This window comes from Mustela putorius, unplaced genomic scaffold (assembly GCF_011764305.1).
Source record: "Mustela putorius furo isolate JIRA1106 unplaced genomic scaffold, ASM1176430v1.1 tig00001305_pilon_pilon_pilon, whole genome shotgun sequence".
Lineage (NCBI taxonomy): Eukaryota > Metazoa > Chordata > Mammalia > Carnivora > Mustelidae > Mustela > Mustela putorius.
In genome coordinates, this window is record NW_025421684.1 from 113,897 (window position 1) to 132,175 (window position 18,279).

Genomic DNA, 18,279 nt, shown 5'->3' on the forward strand with positions numbered 1-18,279 from the left:
TTTTTATGCCAGTATACTTTATTGTTTTGAGCATGAGGGCTTTGTAGTATAGTTTCCAATCAAGAGTGTAATTTCGCTTCTTTATTCTTTCTCAGAACTGCTTTAATTATTTGTTGTCTTTTATGGTCTCATATAAATTTTAGGATTCTTTACTTACTTCTGTAAAAACACAATATTGGGTTTTTTTTAAAGATTATTTATTTATTTATTTCACTGAGAGAGATGACAAGCAGGCAGAGAGGCAAGCAGAGAGAGAAGAGGTAGCAGCTTCCTGCTGAGCAGAGAGCCTGATGCAGGGCTCGATCCCAGGACCCTGGGATCATTACCTGAGCCGAAGGCAGCGGCTTAACCCACTGAGCCACCCAGGCGCCCCTAACATTGGATTTTTGATAGGAATTGAATTTACAGATGGTTTTCGGTAGTATGGACATTTTAACAATGTTAATTCTTACCATTCATAAATATGAGCTATCTTTCCATTTATGTCTCCTTCAATTTCTTTATCAATGTCATAGTTTATGGGGTACAGATCTTTCATCTTCTTAGTTAAATCTTTTCCTAAGTATTTTATTAGTTTTGATGCTATTGTGAATTAGATTGTTCTCTTTATTTTTTCAGACAGTTCATCATTAGAGTGTTAAAATGCTCCTGTCTTGTGCTTACTTTGGCAGCACATATACTAAAATTGGAATGATGCAGAGAAGATTAGCTTGATCACTGAACAAGGATGACATGAAAAACTGGGAAGCATTCCATATAAAAAAAAAACTTAACAAAACAAAATTCTTGTCTTTTATATATTGATCTTGTATTTGGCAGCTTTACTAAATTTGTTAATTCAAAATTTTTTGTGAATTTTTTAGGATTCTTTTACATGTAAGTTCATGTTATCCAAAAAAAGAAAATTTTACTTCTTCCTTTTTTTTTTTTTTTTTTTTGAGTCTTTTATTTCTTTGTGTTCCTTTTTTCTCTGGCTAAGACATCCAGTACTATGTCAAATGAGAATAGTGAAAGTGGACACAATTGTCTTTTTTCTGATCTTTAAGGGGAAAACTTTCAAACTTTTTTGATTGAATATGAGATTAGGTCTGGGCGTGCAATATGTGTTTTTTCTTTAATGGATTTTTTAAATTATTTTTTTGATTTTTTATAAACATATAATGTGTTTTTTTATCCCTAGGGGTACAGGTCTGTGAATCACCAGCTTTACACATTTCACAGCACTCACCATCACTCACCATAGCACCTGCCCTCCCCAATGTCCATACCCCCACCATCCTCTCCCAACACACCTCCCCCCAGCAACCCTCAGTCTGTTTTGTGAGATTCAGTCTTTTATGGTTTGTCTCCCTCCCAATCCCATCTTCTTTTATTTTTCTTTTCGTACGCCCGAAACCGCCTATGTTGCATCTCCACTTCATCATATCAGGGGAGATCATATGATAGTTGTCTTTCTCAGATTGATTTATTTTGCCAAGCATAATACCCTCTAGTTCCATCCACGTCATCACAAATAGCAGGATTTCATTTCTTTTGATGGCTGCATAGTATCCCATTGTACATATATACCACATCTTATTTACTGATTCATCTGTTGAAGGACATTTAGGTTCTTTCCATAGTTTAACTATTGTGGACATTGCTGCTATAAACATTTGGGTGCATGTGCCCCTTCAGAATGCCACGTTTGTATCTTTAGGGTATATACCCAGTACTACAATCACTGGGTCATAGGCTAGTTCTATTTTCAGCTTTTTGAGGCACCTCCACACTGTTTTCCAGAGTGGTCCCACGTACACAGTGTAGGAGGGTTGCCCTTTCTCCACATCCTCGCCAGCATTTGTCATTGACTGACTTGTTCATTTTAGCCATTCTGAAAGGTGTGAGGTGGTATCTCATTCTGGTTTTGATTTGTATTTCCCTGATGCCGAGTGATGTGGAGCATTTTTTCATGTGTCTGTTGGCCATTTGGATGTATTCTTTGCAGAAATGCCTGTTCATGTCCTCTGCCCATTTCTTCATTGGATTATTTGGTCTTAGGGTGTTGAGTTTGATAAGCTCTTTATAGATTTTGGATAGATACTGGCCCTTTATCTGGTATGTCATTTGCAAATATCTTCTCCCAGATAACTTCTGACAGTCATCTTTTGGCTTTGTTAACTGTTTCCTTTGCTGTGCAAAAGCTTTTTGATCTGATGAAATCCCAATAGTTCATTCTTGCCCTTGCTTCCCTTGCCTTTGGCGATGTTCCTAGGAAGAAGTTGCTGCTGCTGAGGTCGAAGAGGTTATTACCTGTTCTCTCTCCTCAAGGATTTTGATGGATTCCTTTCTCACATTATGCTTCTTCATCCATTTCCAGTCTATTTTCATGTATGGTGTAAGGAAAAGGTCCAACTTCATTTTTCTGCATGTGGCTGTTCAATTTTCCCAACACCATTTGTTGAAGAGGCTGTCTCTTTTCCATAGGACATTCCTTCCTGCTTTGTTGAAGATTAGTTGACCATAGAGTTGAGGGTGTATTTCTGGGCTCTCTATTCTGTTCCATTGATCTATGTCTGTTTTGGGGACAGTTCCCTACTATCTTGATGATGACAACTTTGTAATAGAGCTTGAAGTCTGGAATTGTGATGCCAACAACTTAGGCTTTCTTTTTCAATATTCCTCTGGCTATTCGAGATATTTTCTGGTTCCATATATATTTTAGGATGATTTGTCCCATTTCTTTGAAAAAAATGGATGGGATTTTGATAGGGATTGCATTAAATGTGTAGATTGCTTTAGGTAGCATAGACATTTTTACAATATTTGTTCTTCCAATACAGGAGCATAGAACATTTTTCCATTTCTTTGTGTCTTCTTCAATTTCTTTCATGAATACTTTAGAGTTTTCTGAGTATAGATTCTTTGTCTCTTTGGTTAGGTTTATTCCTAGGTATCTTAGGGTTTTGAGTGCAATTGTAAATGGGATTCACTCCTTAATTTCTATTTCTTCAGTCTTGTTGGTATAAAAAAAAATGCAACCAATTTCTGTTCATTGATTTATATCCTGACAGTTCACAGAATTCCTATACAAGTTATAGCAGATTTGGAGTGGAGTCCTTTAAGCTTTCCACATACAGTGTCATATCGTCTGCAAACAGGGATAGTTTGACTTCTCTTTTGCCAATTTGGCAAAATTTGGATGCCTTTAATTTCTTTTTGTTGTCTGATTGCTGAGGCTAGGACTTCTAGTACGATGTTGAATAGCAGTGGTGATAACGGACATCCCTGCTGTGTTCCTGACCTCAGCGGAAAAGTATTCAGTTTTTTTCTCCATTGAGAATGATATTTGCAGTGGGTTTTTCATAGATGGCTTTGATAATATTGATAATATGTGCCCTCTATCCCTACACTTTGAGAGTTTTAATCAGGAAGGGACACTGCACTTTGCCAAATGCTTTTTCAGCATCTCTGGAGAGTATCATATGGTTCTTGTTCTTTTCTTTTATTAATGTGTTGTATCACATTGATTGATTTGCAGATGTTGAACCAACCTTGTAGCCCTGGAATAAATCCCACTTGGTCGTGGTGAATAATCCTTTTAATGTACTGTTGAATCTTATTGGCTAGTATTTTGGTGAGAATTTTTGCATCCGTGTTCATCAAGGATATTGGTCTGTAGTTCTCTTTTTTGATGGGATCCGTGTCTGGTTTTGGGATCAAGGTGATGCTGGCCTCAGAAAAAAAAGAGTTTGGAAGTTTTCCTTCCATTTCTATTTTTTTGGAACAGTATCAGGAGAATAGGAATTAATTCTTCTTTAAATGTTTGGTAGGATTCCCCTGGGAAGCCATCTGGCCCGGGGCTTTTGTTTGTTTGGAGATTTTTGATGACTGTTTCAATCTCCATACTGGTTATGGGTCTGTTCAGGTTTTCTATTTCTTCCTGGTTCAGTTGTGGTAGTTTATATGTCTCTAGGAATGTATCCATTTCTTCCCCACTGTTGAATTTGTTGGCGTAGAGTTGCTCATAGTATGTTCTTATAATTGTTTGTATTTCTTTGCTGTTGGTTGTGATCTCTCCTCTTTCATTCATGATTTTATTTATTTGGGTCCTTTCTCTTTCTTTATCAATCTTATTAATTCTTTCAAAAAAACCAGCTCCTAGTTTCGTTGATTTGTTCTATTGGTTTTTTGTTTTGTTTTGTTTTGTTTGTGTGTTTTTTTTTTGTTCGTTTGTTTCTATTTCATTGATTTCTGCTCTGATCTTTATTATTCCTCTTCTCCTGCTGGGTTTAGGCTTTCTTTGTTGTCTCTGACCCCTTTAGGTGTAGGGTTATGTTTTGTATTTGAGATCTTTCTTGATTCTTGAGAAAGGCACGTACAGCTTTATATTTTCCTCTCAGGACTGCCTTTGCTGTATCCCACAGATTTTGAACACTTTTGTTTTCATTATCATTTGTTTCCATGGATTTTTTCAATTCTTCTTTAATTTCCTGGTTGACCAATTCATTTTTTAGAAGGATGCTGTTTAGTCTCCATGTATTTGTGTTCTTTCCAAATTTCCTCTTGTGATTGAGTTCTAGTTTCAGAGCATTGTGGTCTGAGAATATGCAGGGGATGATCCCAATCTTTTGATAATGGTTGAGATCTGATTTATGACCCAGGATGTGGTCTATTCTGGAGAATGTTCCATGTGCACTAGAGAAGAATGTGTATTCTGTTATTTTGGGATGGAATGTGTTGAATATACCTGTGATGTCCATCTTGTCCAGTGTGTCATTTAAGGCCTTTTTCCTTGTTGATCTGTTGCTTGGATGATCTGTCCATTTCAATGAGGGGAGCGTTAAATTCCCCTACTATTATTTTATTATTGTCGATGTGTTTCTTTGATTTTGTTATTAATTGGTTTATATAGTTGGCTGCTCCCATGTTCAGGACATAGATATTTAAAATTGTTAGGTCTTCTTGTTGGACAGACCCTTTGAGTATGATATAGTGTCCTTCCTCATCACTTATTATAGTCTTTGGCTTAAAATCTAATTGATCTGATATAAGGATTGCCACCCCAGCTTTCTTCTGATGTCCATTAGCATGGTAAATTGTTTTCCACCCCCTCTCTTTAAATCTGGGGGTGTCTTCGTGTCTATGATGAGTTTCTTGGGTAGCATATTGATGGGTTTTGCTTTTTTGTCTTTTGATTGGTGCATTTAGGCCATTTACATTCAGGGTAACTATTGAGAGATATGAATTTAGTGGCATTGTATTGCCTATAATGTGACTGCTACTGTATATTGTTTCTGTTCCTTTCTGATCTACTACTTTTAGGCTCTCTCTTTGCTTAGAGGACCCCTTTCAATATTTCCTGGAGAGTTGGTTTGGTGTTTGCAAATTCTTTCTGCTTTTGTTTGTCCTGGTAGCTTTTTAATCTCTCCTTCTATTTTCAATGATAGCCTAGCTGGATATAGTATTCCTGGCTGCATGTTTTCCTCATTTAACACTGAATATATCATGCCAGTTCTTTCTGGTCTGCCAGGTCTCTGTGGATAAGTCTGCTGCCAATCAAATGTTTTTACTGTTGTACAATACAGACTTCTTTTCCCAGGCTGCTTTCAGGATTTTCTCTTTGTTGTTAACAGTTGTAAATTTTACTATCAGGTTACGGGGTGTGGACCTATTTTTATTGATTTTGAGGGTCATTCTTTGCATCTCCTGGATTTTGATGTTTGTTCCCTTTGCCATATTAAGGAAATTCTCTACAAAATTCTCTCCAATATACCTTCTGCTCCCCTCTCTCTTTCTTCTTCTTCAGGGATCCCAATTATTCTAATGTTGTGTCATCTTATGGGTTCACTTATCTCTCAAATTCTCTCCTCGTGGTCCAGTATTTGTTTTGTCTCTCTTTAGCTCAGCTTCTTTATTCTCCATCATTTGGTCTTCCATATCACTAATTCTTTTGCCTCATTTGTCCTAGCAGTAAGAACTTCCATTTTTTATTGCACCTCATTAACAGCTCTTTTGATTTCAACTTGGTTAGGCTTTAGTTCTTTTATTTCTCCAGAAAGGTCTTTTATCTCTCTGGAGAGGGTTTCTCTAATAACTTCCATGCCTTTTTCGAGCCCAGCTAGAACCTTGAGAGTTGTCATTCTAAACTCTAGTTCTGTCATATTACCAATGTCTGTTTTGATTAGGTCCCTAGCCTTTGGTACTGCCTCTTGTTCTTTTTTTTCTTGTGGTGAGTTTTTCCACCTTGTCATTTTGAGCAGATAAGAATACATAAAGGAGCAAATAAAATGCTAAAAAAGGTGGTAAAGACCCCAGGAAAATGTGCTTTAACCAAATCAGAAGAGACCCAAGTTGTGGGAGAATGAAAGGGGATAAAAAAGAAGTTCAAGGGGGGGAAAAAAAGGTTTAAAAAAAAAAAAAAAAAAAGGAAAAAATATTAAAAAAAAAAAAAAAAAATATATATATATATACTAGACTTGTGACTAGAACAGGGTCACTCACTTAATTTTGGGAGTATTTGGGTCTCTTAGAAGAAACTACCTCCCAAGATTTTAAAGGATGAAAAGCATATAAGCGTAGGCACAATGAAGGGATGGAATAAACCTATAAAAATGAGGAAAAAAGGGACGCCTGGGTGGCTCAGTTGGTTAAGCAGCTACCTTCGGCTCAGGTCATGATCTCAGCGTCCTGGGATCGAGTCCCACATCGGGCTCCTTGCTCGGCAGGGCGCCTGCTTCTCCCTCTGCCTCTGCCTGCCATTCTGTCTGCCTGTGCTCACTCTCTCTCCCCCCCCCTCCTCTGATAAATAAATAAAATCTTTAAAAAAATGATAAATAAATTTAAGTTCTAAAAAACAAGTTGATAAAGCAAGTTGGTTGGGACAATAAAGAAAAATAAACTGGAGAGAATTTGCTCAGGCTGGACACTAGAACAATCTTGGAGATAGATTTAGGGTATATTTTGTTCTATTAGGAGAAGTTATACCCTAAATTTTTTAAAAGAAAAAAACCCTATGTGTAAAAAAATATATAGTTAGGTACAATGGAGGATAAAATATGACTATAATAATGAAGATTCAAATAGATTATTATTTTTTGTAAGGTATTTTAAAAATAAACTAGTTAAAAATCATTAAGAGGAAAGGGTAAAAGTTAAAAAAATTAGCAGAAAAAAAAAAGAAAAAAATATATAACTGCAAGACTAATGAATCATTGGGAGAAAGCCACGAATTCCTTGTTTTGCTTTCTCCTCCTCTGGAATTCCACTGTTCTCCTTACTAAGTGAAGTTGATCTTGGCTGGGTTTCTTGTTGGTCTTCTGGCAAGGGGCCTGTTGTATTGATTCTCAAGTGTCTTTGCCCGAGATGGATTTGTCCTGCCCTTACCTGGGGTAAGGCTAAGTAATCCAGGAGCTTTTATTCCCTGAAGGCTTTCCGTAGAGTTCTGGATGATAGAATGATAATGGCGGTCTCACAATCCTGCCCAGAGTAGTGGAGAGCTCAAGGCCCCGCTCCTCAGTGCACCCTTAGAGAAAAGTGCTTAATTACTCCCATCTTCCCAGCCTCTGGCCATGCTTGGAGAAAAAAAGCGCTCTGTCACTCGTACTTGGAGAAAAGTCCTTGGTCATTCTCATCTCCCTGGCCTCTGGCCATGCTTGGAGAAAAGAGCTCAATTACTCCCGTCTCCCTGGCCCTTGGCCATGCTCCAAGCTCATCCTGCCTATGCCTGGTTCAAAGTAACCCTGGGTTGAGAGCTCACTCCTCACTCTCTGTAGCCAGCTTCCCCACTCTAATACCTGTGAGTTCTGTGACACTCAGATACCCCTGGTCCTTCTGTGACCCTGAGGGACCTGGGACTATGCTGACCCCTCTTGGGCTTCACTCTGGTTTAGCCTCTGGGGTGATATCCCTCAGTGGATCAAACTTTTAAAAAGTCCTGATTTTGTGCTCCGTTGCTCCACCGCTTGCCGGGAGCTGCACACCCCCCCCCCCCGTGGTCTACCTTCCTGTTCTTCGGGTTCACTTTTCTGCCGGCTCTACCTTTCAGAAAGTGATCATTTTTCTGTTTCTAGAATGGTTGCTCTCCTTCTCTTTGATCTCCCATTGGATTTGTAGGTGTTTGCAATGGTTAGATAAGCTATCTAGCTGATCTCCTGCTACCTGATGTCGTCTCAGCCTGCTACTTCTCCGCCATCTTGAATCCTTCCACGGAATATGTGGTTTTTATTATGTTGATGTGTATTCTTTCTGTACCCAGTTTGGTGAGTATTTTTATTATGAAAGGGTGTTGAATTTTGTCAAATGCCTTTTCTGCATATATTGAGTTGATCATATGAGTTTTTATTGATCATTCTATTAATATAATGCATCACATTTACTGATATGTGCTGGTGAATTCAGTTTTGTAGCATTTTGTAGAGAATTTTTACATTTTTATTTATCAGGAATATTATCCAGTAGTTCTTTTTGTTGCTGCTTTGTTTTTTTTTTTTTGTTGTTTGTTTGTTTTTGTTTTGTTTTGTTTTGCTTTTGTAGTGCTCCTGTCTGGTTTTGATATCAAGATAATGCTGGCTTGTAAAATGTGCCTCGGAGTATTTCAACCTCTTCAACTCTTTGGGAAGGGTTTAAAAAGTATTTGTATTATTTTGCCTTAAAATGTTTGGTAGAATTCACTGTGGAAATCATCTGATCTGGACTTTTATTTGTTAGAAGGTTTTTATTACGGATTCAATCTCCTTACCCCTTATTGGTCTGTTCACATTTTTTATGTCCTTATGATTCAGTCTTGATTGGTTGTATGTGCCTAGGAATTTGTCCATTTCCTCTAGGCTTTTGATTCGCTGGCATTTAACTGTCTTTTATCCTTTATATATCTGTGGTATCTGTTATAATGTCTCCTTTTTCATTTCTGATTTTATTGAATCTTCTCTCTTTTTTCTGAGTTAGTCTAGCTGTCTTTTTTTTTGATTTTTTATTTTTTATAAACATATATTTTTATCCCCAGGGGTACAGGTCTGTGAATCACCAGGTTTACACACTTCACAGCACTCACCAAAGCACATACCCTCCCCAATGTCCATAATCCCACCCCCTTCTCTCAAACCCCCTCCCCCCAGAAACCCTCAGTTTGTTTTGTGAGATTAAGAGTCACTTATGGTTTGTCTCCCTCCCAATCCCATCCTGTTTCATTTACTCTTCTCCTACCCACTTAAGCCCCCATGTTGCATCACCACTTCCTCATATCAGGGAGATCATATGATAGTTGTCTTTCTCTGCTTGACTTATTTCACTAAGCATGATACGCTCTAGTTCCATCCATGTTGTCGCAAATGGCAAGATTTCATTTCTTTTGATGGATGCATAGTATTCCATTGTGTATATATACCACACCTTCTTGATCCATTCATCTGTTGATGGACATCTAGGTTCTTTCCATAGTTTGGCTATTGTGGGCATTGCTGCTATAAACATTCGGGTGCACGTGCCCCTTTGGATCACTACGTTAGTATCTTTAGGGTAAATACCCAGTAGTGCAATTGCTGGGTCATAGGGCAGTTCTATTTTCAACATTTTGAGGAACCTCCATGCTGTTTTCCAGAGAGGTTGCACCAGCTTGCATTCCCACCAACAGTGGAGGAGGGTTCCCCTTTCTCTGCATCCTCGCCAGCATCTGTCCTTTCCTGACTTGTTGATTTTAGCCATTCTGACTGATGTGAGGTGATATCTCATTGTGGTTTTGATTTGTATTTCCCTGATGCCGAGTGATATGGAGCACTTTTTCATGTGTCTGTTGGCCATCTGGATGTCTTCTTTGCAGAAATGTCTGTTCATGTCCTCTGCCCATTTCTTGATTGGATTATTTGTTCTTTGGGTGTTGAGTTTGCTAAGTTCTTTATAGATTTTGGACACTAGTCCTTTATCTGATATGTCGTTTGCACATATCTTCTCCCATTCTGTCAGTTGTCTTTTGATTTTGTTAACTGTTTCCTTTGCTGTGCAAAAGCTTTTGATCTTGATGAAATCCCAATAGCTCAATTTTGCCCTTGCTTCCCTTGCCTTTGGCATTGTTCCTAGGAAGATGTTGCTGCGACTGAGGTCGAAGAGGCTGCTGCCTGTGTTCTCCTCAGGGATTTTGATGGATTCCTTTAACACACTGAGGTCCTTCACCCATTTTGAGTCTATTTTTGTGTGTAGTGTAAAGAAAGGGTCCAATTTCATTTTTCTGCATGTGGCTGTCCAGTTTTCCCAGCACCATTTATTGAAGAGGCTGTCTTTTTTCCATTGGACATTCTTTCCTGCTTTGTCGAAAAGTAGAGTTGAGGGTCTATTTCTGGGCTCTCTATTCTGTTCCATTGATCTATGTGTCTGTTTATGTGCCAGTACCATGCTGTCTTGATGATGACAGCTTTGTAATAGAGCTTGAAGTCCGGAATTGTGATGCCACCAACGTTGGCTTTCTTTTTCAATATCCCTTTGGCTATTCGAGGTCTTTTCTGGTTCCATATAAATTTTAGAATTATTTGTTCCATTTCTTTGAAAAAGATGGATGGTACTTTGATAGGAATTGCATTAAATGTGTAGATTGCTTTAGATAGCATAGACATTTCCACAATATTTATTCTTCCAATCCAGGAGCATGGAACATTTTTCCATTTCTTTGTGTCTTCCTCAATTTCTTTCATGAGTACTTTATAGTTTTCTGAGTATAGATTCTGTGCGTCTTTGGTTAGGTTTATTCCTAGGTATCTTATGGTTTTGGCTGCAATTGTAAATGGGATTGACTCCTTAATTTCTCTTTCTTCTGTCTTGCTGTTGGTGTACAGAAATGCAACTGATTTCTGTGCATTGATTTTATATCCTGACTCTTTACTGAATTCCTGTATAAGTTCTAGCAGTTTTGGAGTGGAGTCTTTTGGGTTTTCCACATATAGTATCATATCATCTGCGAAGAGTGATAATTTGACTTCTTCTTTGCCGATTTGGATGCCTTTAATTTCCTTCTGTTGTCTGATTGCTGAGGCTAGGACCTCTAGTACTATGTTGAATAGCAGTGGTGATAATGGACATCCCTGCCATGTTTCTGACCTTAGCGGAAAAGCTTTCAGTTTTTCTCCATTGAGAATGATATTTTGCGGTGGGTTTTTTCATAGATGGCTTTGATGATATTGAGGTATGTGCCCTCTATCCCTACACTTTGAAGAGTTTTGATCAGGAAGGGATGCTGTACTTTGTCAAATGCTTTTTCAGCATCTATGGAGAGTATCATATGGTTCTTGTTCTTTCTTTTATTGATGTGTTGTATCACATTGACTGATTTGCGGATGTTGAACCAACCTTGCAGCCCTGGAATAAATCCCACTTGGTCGTGGTGAATAATCCTTTTAATGTACTGTTGAATCCTATTGGCTAGGATTTTGTTGAGTATTTTTTTGCATCTGTGTTCATCAAGGATATTGGTCTATAGCTCTCTTTTTTGGTGGGATCCTTGTCTCGTTTTGGGATCAAGGTGATGCTGGCCTCATAAAATGAGTTTGGAAGTTTTCCTTCCATTTCTATTTTTTGGAACAGTTTTAGGAGAATAGGAATTAGTTCTTCTTTAAATGTTTGGTAGAATTCCCCCGGGAAGCCGTCTGGCCCTGGGCTTTTGTTTGTTTGGAGATTTTTAATGACTGTTTCAATCTCCTTACTGGTTATGGGTCTGTTCAGGTTTTCTATTTCTTCCTGGTTCAGTTGTGGTGGTAGTTTATATGTTTCTAGGAATGCATCCATTTCTTCCAGATTGTCAAATTTATTGGCATAGAGTTGCTCATAGTATGTTCTTATAATAGTTTGTATTTCTTTGGTGTTAGTTGTGATCTCTCCTCTTTCATTCATGATTTCATTTATTTGGGTCCTTTCTCTTTTCTTTTTGATAAGTCGGGCCAGGGGTTTATCAATTTTATTAATTCTTTCAAAGAACCAGCTCCTACTTTCGTTGATTTGTTCTATTGTTTTTTTGGTTTCTATTTCATTGATTTCTGCTCTGATCTTTATGATTTCTCTTCTCCTGCTGGGCTTAGGGTTTCTTTCTTGTTCTTTCTCCAGCTCTTTTAGGTGTAGGGTTAGGTTGTGTACCTGAGACCTTTCTTGTTTCTTGAGAAAGGCTTGTACCACTATATATTTTCCTCTCAGGACTGCCTTTGTTGTGTCCCACAGATTTTGAACCGTTGTATTTTCATTATCATTTGTTTCCATGATTTTTTTCAATTCTTCTTTAATCTCCCGGTTGACCCATTCATTCTTTAGAAGGATGCTCTTTAGTCTCCATGTATTTGGGTTCTTTTCAAACTTCCTTTTGTGGTTGAGTTCTAGCTTTAGAGCATTGTGGTCTGAAAATATGCAGGGAATGATCCCAATCTTTTGATACCGGTTGAGTCCTGATTTAGGACCAAGGATGTGATCTATTCTGGATAGCTGTCTTTTTTTTTTTTTTTATTTACCATTACCAAGTTTAATTTTATTTACCATTTAAAAAAGACTTTCTAGTTTTTTAATTCTATATTTCATTTATTTCTGCCCTAATTTTTATTTTTTTCCTTCCTTTTGCTACTTTTAAGTTTACTTTGTCTTTTTTTGTATTTTTTTGAACTTTTATATTAAGTTCTTTATTTGAAATATTTTTTTATACATTTATAGCTATAAAATTTCCTTTTATAACTGCTTTGCTGCTTCTCATATTTTTTTTGGTATATATTTTTTTTATTTTCCTCAAGATGTATTTTTATTCCCACTTTGTCTTCTTTTTTTTGATTTTTTTTTGTTTGTTTAAAAATGTGTATGTCTGTGTATTTGTAAATTTTCCAAATTTCCTTCTGTATTGATTTCTAGTTTCATATTATTTTGGCTGGAAATATACTTGATATGCTTTCTATATTATTGATTTTGGGGGGACTCTTGTTTTTGTGGTTTAAAATGTTATCTATCCTAGAAAATTTTCCACATGTGTTTGAGAAGAATATTTATTATGATACTATTGGATGGAATATCCTGTAAATATATTAGGTTCATTTGACATAGTTCTTGTTTGTTTGTTTTTTTGTTTGTTTGTTTGTTTGTTTGAGAGAGAGAGAGCAGGGCAGAGAGAATGAGCAAGGGGCAAGGGCAGAGACAGAGTGAAAAGACCCCCTCCTGAGCAGGGAGCCCAATGTGGGACTCTATCTCAGGACCCTGGGATCACGACCTGAGCCAAAGGCAAAGGCTTAACTGACTGAGCCACCCAGTTGTCCAGGCATAGTGTTAAAATTCACTATTTTTCTTATTGATTTTATGTCTGGATGATCTATCCATAGGTAAGAGTGGGGTATTATTGTCCCCAGATATTATTGTATTGCTATTTATTTCTCCTTTTTGTTTTGTTAGTATTTGTTTTATATATTTATGTGGCTCAATATTAGGTACATGATATTTACAATTACTGTATTGATGAATTGATGACACTTTTCTTATTGTATATTGACCTTCCTTGACTCCTGTGGTGATTTTTAGCTTATATAAACCCTATTTTGTCTGTTATAGTTATTGCCACCCTTGTTTTTTTTTTTTTGTTATCATTAGCTTGGAATATCTTTTTCTATCCCTTTACTCTCTGCCCATGTGTGTCCTTAAAGCTAAAGTGATTCTTTTATATGCAACATATTGTTGGATCTTGTGTTTTTTGTTTGTTTTTTAATCTATTCTAGCCTTTCTATGTCTTCCAACTGATGATTCCATTCACTTACAGTTAAAGTAATTATGGATAGGTAAGGACTTAACTATTGCCTTTCATTCTTTTTATATTTCATGATTTATTTAAATTTTAGTTAATATATAGTGTAATATTAGTTTCAGGAGTAGAATTTAGTAATTCACCATTTACATATGCTCATCAATGCTCATCACAAGTGACCTCCTAATAATTATTACTGGCTTAGCCCATTCCCCTGCCCATCTCCCCTCCAGAAACAGTTTGTTACTTATAGTTAAGTGTATTATGATTTGCCTTCCCCTCCCTTTTTTAAATTTTTTTTCTTTCCCCAGTGTTTATCTGTTTTGTTTCTCTTTTGTAGATGCTCTGCTCTTTATTTCCTGTCTTGTTCTCTTTGTTTGTAATCTGATGACTTTTTGTGGCAGTATGTTTTAACTTCTTTATCAAAATCTTTTGTGAATCTACTACATATTTTTTTATATTTACCGTTAAGCTTATATAAAATACGTTAGTTATAACATTCCATTTTATTTTGAAAACAACTGAACTTCAATAGTTTACAGAAAATTTACACTTCTCCTATAACAATAGGTTATTGATGTTTTTACATTTTAGATCATTTTTATATTGTACTTTCAATAACAAATGATTGCAGTTACAGTTATTTTTAATGGGCTTGTTTTTTTAACTTTTAAACTAGACTACTAAATGATTTATATATCACCATTACAATATTAGAGAATCTGGTTTTGACTATACATTTACCTTTCGCAATAAATAAGGAGCCATCCATGTTGCCATCTTGATGACATCACCATCCCCAAATCTCCAGTAAGTGTTACTTTATATTTATCTTTTTTTTAAAGATTTTATTTGTTTATTTGACAGAGAGAGAGAGAGAGAGAGAGCTCATGTTGGCAGAGTGGCAGGCAGAGGAAGATCGAGAGGCAGGCTTATTACCCAGCAGTGAGCCCGATGCAGGTCTTAATCCCAGGACCCTGGGATCATGACCTGAGCCAAATGCAGTTGCTTAACTGATTGAGTCACCCAGGGAGCCCTAAATTTTACTTTAGTTAATATATGACTATTTTTTATTTCTACTAATAGACATATCAATTTTATTGCTTTGAATATTAAGGTCTTCTCCTTAGCATTATCAATTTTATAAGTGTTGTTTACATTTGTGGTGGTAAGTATGTAATTCATGTATGTGGTGGTATGTAAGTAATTCAAATATGAATTTTAAACTCTAGATCATATGCTCCATTGTGGCAGATATTTGTCTTATTCATCCCACCCACAAAAAATTAGTACTAAATAGGTCTTTGTTGATTGACTGAATGAATTAAGTGTTCTGACACTAGCATAGCTGACCAAACCAGAGATAAAGGAGAAAATATAATGATTGTCAAATGGGTGAACCTGAGATAAAAAGACATTTTTTTGCTTCGTCAGTTTGATATACACTCCGGATAACATTCCAACTTTGCATGGATTTTTGGAAAGCAAACAACTCCTCTCCTAAATAATAAATTTATTAATTGCCTTCCTTATGAGTCCTGACAGCAGTCAGCTTTGTGGGTTTCTGATTCCATTCCAAGAGGTTGAATGTCTGTTTGATTTATGTAATAGGCAACAGTGTCATGAGAAAAGACTTGTAGGATAAAATTTCTTAAAGATGGGAACACAGATAGCTGCCTATGGACTGTGAGGTGGGTGTTAATGAAAATGCATTGAGCAGTAAGGGAAGGGCAGCTCACAACCATAGGAAAGGTGCCCTGTGTTTTTGTTTTTTTTTTTGTTTTGTTTTACAAACAGATACCATTTCCCCTCCCCATGGAAATTTTCAAATTTACTTTGATCCAACAACCACAAATACTTAGGACATTATGAACACAAGATGGGCATTAAAGGATAAAAATAAACAAAAATTTAAGTAAATGTTAAGTGTTTATCATTATTTCAGCCATGTTTTTCTATGCTTAACTGCTCAAAGAAATTACACATATTTCTAAATATTATACCAGGCTGTTAAACTAATGCAAAGGGTTTTATGGAATTTTCTATAACACCATCTCGATCTTCTACATTGGCTGTCACTCCTGAAAACTCTCAGTTTATAAATGTGCATATATTTACTATAATAATATTCACTGGTTATTTACCTGGTTTATTACTGTATTTTGATCCTTTCTAATTGTTCACTTTCTTCCATGTTTCCTCCTTATTTCTACAAATGTCAATCCATCACATGTTATGTAAAGTGAAACAAAGAGGAACAGCTGTTAGTAGAAAGGATTAATAGGTGCTTTGATGTTACTCTGTGAGATATTAAGTACTAGGCAAGGTATTTCCATATCATTTTAATATATTTCAGGAATACAGCATAGTTGTTATGCTTTAATTAAACCTTCATTAAGTCTTTATATATATATTTTTTCTTAACTCACAAGTCCGCCCTTCATGTCCCATTCAAAACCCACTCATTTTATGGAATAATTGTTTCATCTTCCCAGTACAATCTTCACTTAACTTATAGCTCTGGTGTGCTCCTTTGGCAGCACATATATTAACTTATTGTTCTGGGTATACAAAAGGATAGGAATGGAATATTTTGTAATATGATATTTTGTCCTTTCTACACTACAGAGTCTGTGTAGCATTCTTCGATCAGAGACCTAAGAAGGAGGTCCAAATTGAAGAAAAACAAATCGAAAAAAAGAAAATGTTCTCAGTCCTTTCTTGTAGTTTCATTTGCAGGAATCACAAAGGCAAAGACATTAAAATGTTTTTTTTCTTATTATTTAAAATTCATTTTAATTTTTTATTGGATTATGCTCCCTTAAACTCATCTGATACCATGAATAGAAAATCAAAGCAATCCACCAAACCTTCTTTCATGATGTTGCCTTTAAACATGTTGCCTTTAAAAATTTTACAGTCTCATCTGTAGAGTAGATGAACCTTGACTCAAAAGTGTCATCATAGACTGTGGTGACACTTGTCTTGCCACCCGCCCGCTGTTCCTGCCATGGCAGGCTCTCCTGGTTCACGACCATTTCCCAACACAAGGCCAATGGCTCGTTCTCTTCTCCCAGGGCGGCGTTGCTGCGCCTTTCCCAGACATGCTTCTGGGGAGCACAGTGACAGACGTGTCCCTTTCCTTAAGGCTGTTTCCACAGGTGCAACCACACTTCTCTCTCAGGCAGAGGGGATGACCGGGCTAAGAGGATTTCGCTCCATACGGGTTTCTCCCACCATGCTTCGGAGACTATGTTCAGACAAGCGGCATCAGCATCCCACAGAACTGACACAGATTTCCCAAAGAATGCTGTGCTTTCCCAGAGGGGATGCACGTACAAAGAGGCTTTTGCTCTATGCGGGTTTATCCCACCGTTCTGTGAATACTAGGTTAAGTCAAGGCGCAACAGCAGCCCACAGAACCGACTCTGATTTCCCAGCGCCTACTCTGCTTTTGCAGAGTTTTTGGGCTTGGCGCGAACTGCACTTCGCCTCTGCTTCCTCAGCAAAGCTTTGGGCATTAGCTCTGTCGCTTAAGAGAAGAAGAGCCGTGGGAGAGCTGGTGCCTCTTGGGCCTTGTTTTCCTGGGCTCCATGTTCCCGCCCTGGGTTCACACTGCCAGGCCAAACTAAGCAAAGCCACAACCCTGCAGCAGCATGTGAGGCCTAGGATTGCACTCTATGCACACTACCATCTCCGGTGACTTGGCCTTTTGCCCTGGCGCGCAGGCAGACTCGGGGACTAGGCCAGTGCCTTCTCCACAGGAAAGAAGAGGCGACAGGATCACTGATCACCGCCCATGCACTGGGATGGGGAGCTGTGGGGGACTGTCCCCCACTCCTTCCCCGGAAACCCCGTGCCTCCGCGAACGCTGCCACATCTTGGAGGAAGAATGCCTCTGACTGCCTGTTTCTCCAGGGAGCTGTTTCTGTGAGTTCCGGGTATTGCGCCTGGTGGCAAACCCAAGTCTGCCCTAGGGACATGTGTCCAAGGAGATGCTGGCCCCTTGGGACCAGAGGCACAGGACAGGCCTGCCTTCTGCCCAGACTCCTTCCTCAGAGAGGATCACGAGCGCCCTCATGTCTCCTTAGCCGCTCGTGTCTCCTCAGCCGCCAGGCTTCATTTTATCCGCACAGGGAGCGGGTGACACTTGTCTTGCTACCTGCCTGCTGTTCCTGCTATGGCAGGCTCTCCTGCTTCACCACCGTTTCCCGACAGCAAAGCCAACAGCTCCTTCACTTCTCCCAGGGGGCGGCGTGCTGCGCCTTATGCAGACATGCTCCTGAGGAGGAGCGCGGTAACAGACGTGTCCCTTTTGTTAAGGCTGTTTCGACAGGTGCTCTCTCAGGCAGAGGGGGATGCAAGGGCAAAGAGGATTTTGCTCAATGCGGGTTTATTACAACGAGCTGTGGAGACTAGCTAAGGCAAGCAGCAGCAGCATCCCACAGACCCGACTCTGATTTCCCAAAGAATGCTGTGCTTTCCCAGAGGGGATGCCCGGGCAAAGAGGCTTTCGCTCTATGCGTGTTTCTCCCACTCTGCTGCGAATACTAGGC

At 38.1% G+C, this 18,279-nt stretch overlaps 1 non-coding gene across 1 annotated transcript; it reads left to right on the forward strand.

Annotated features, from left to right (window-relative positions):
* The first annotated feature begins 655 nt into the window (after positions 1-655).
* LOC123394067 lies at positions 656-762 on the forward strand. The gene has a single exon (XR_006608834.1). It is a non-coding gene; the product is annotated as a U6 spliceosomal RNA (small nuclear RNA).
* Positions 763-18,279: the final 17,517 nt, after the last annotated feature.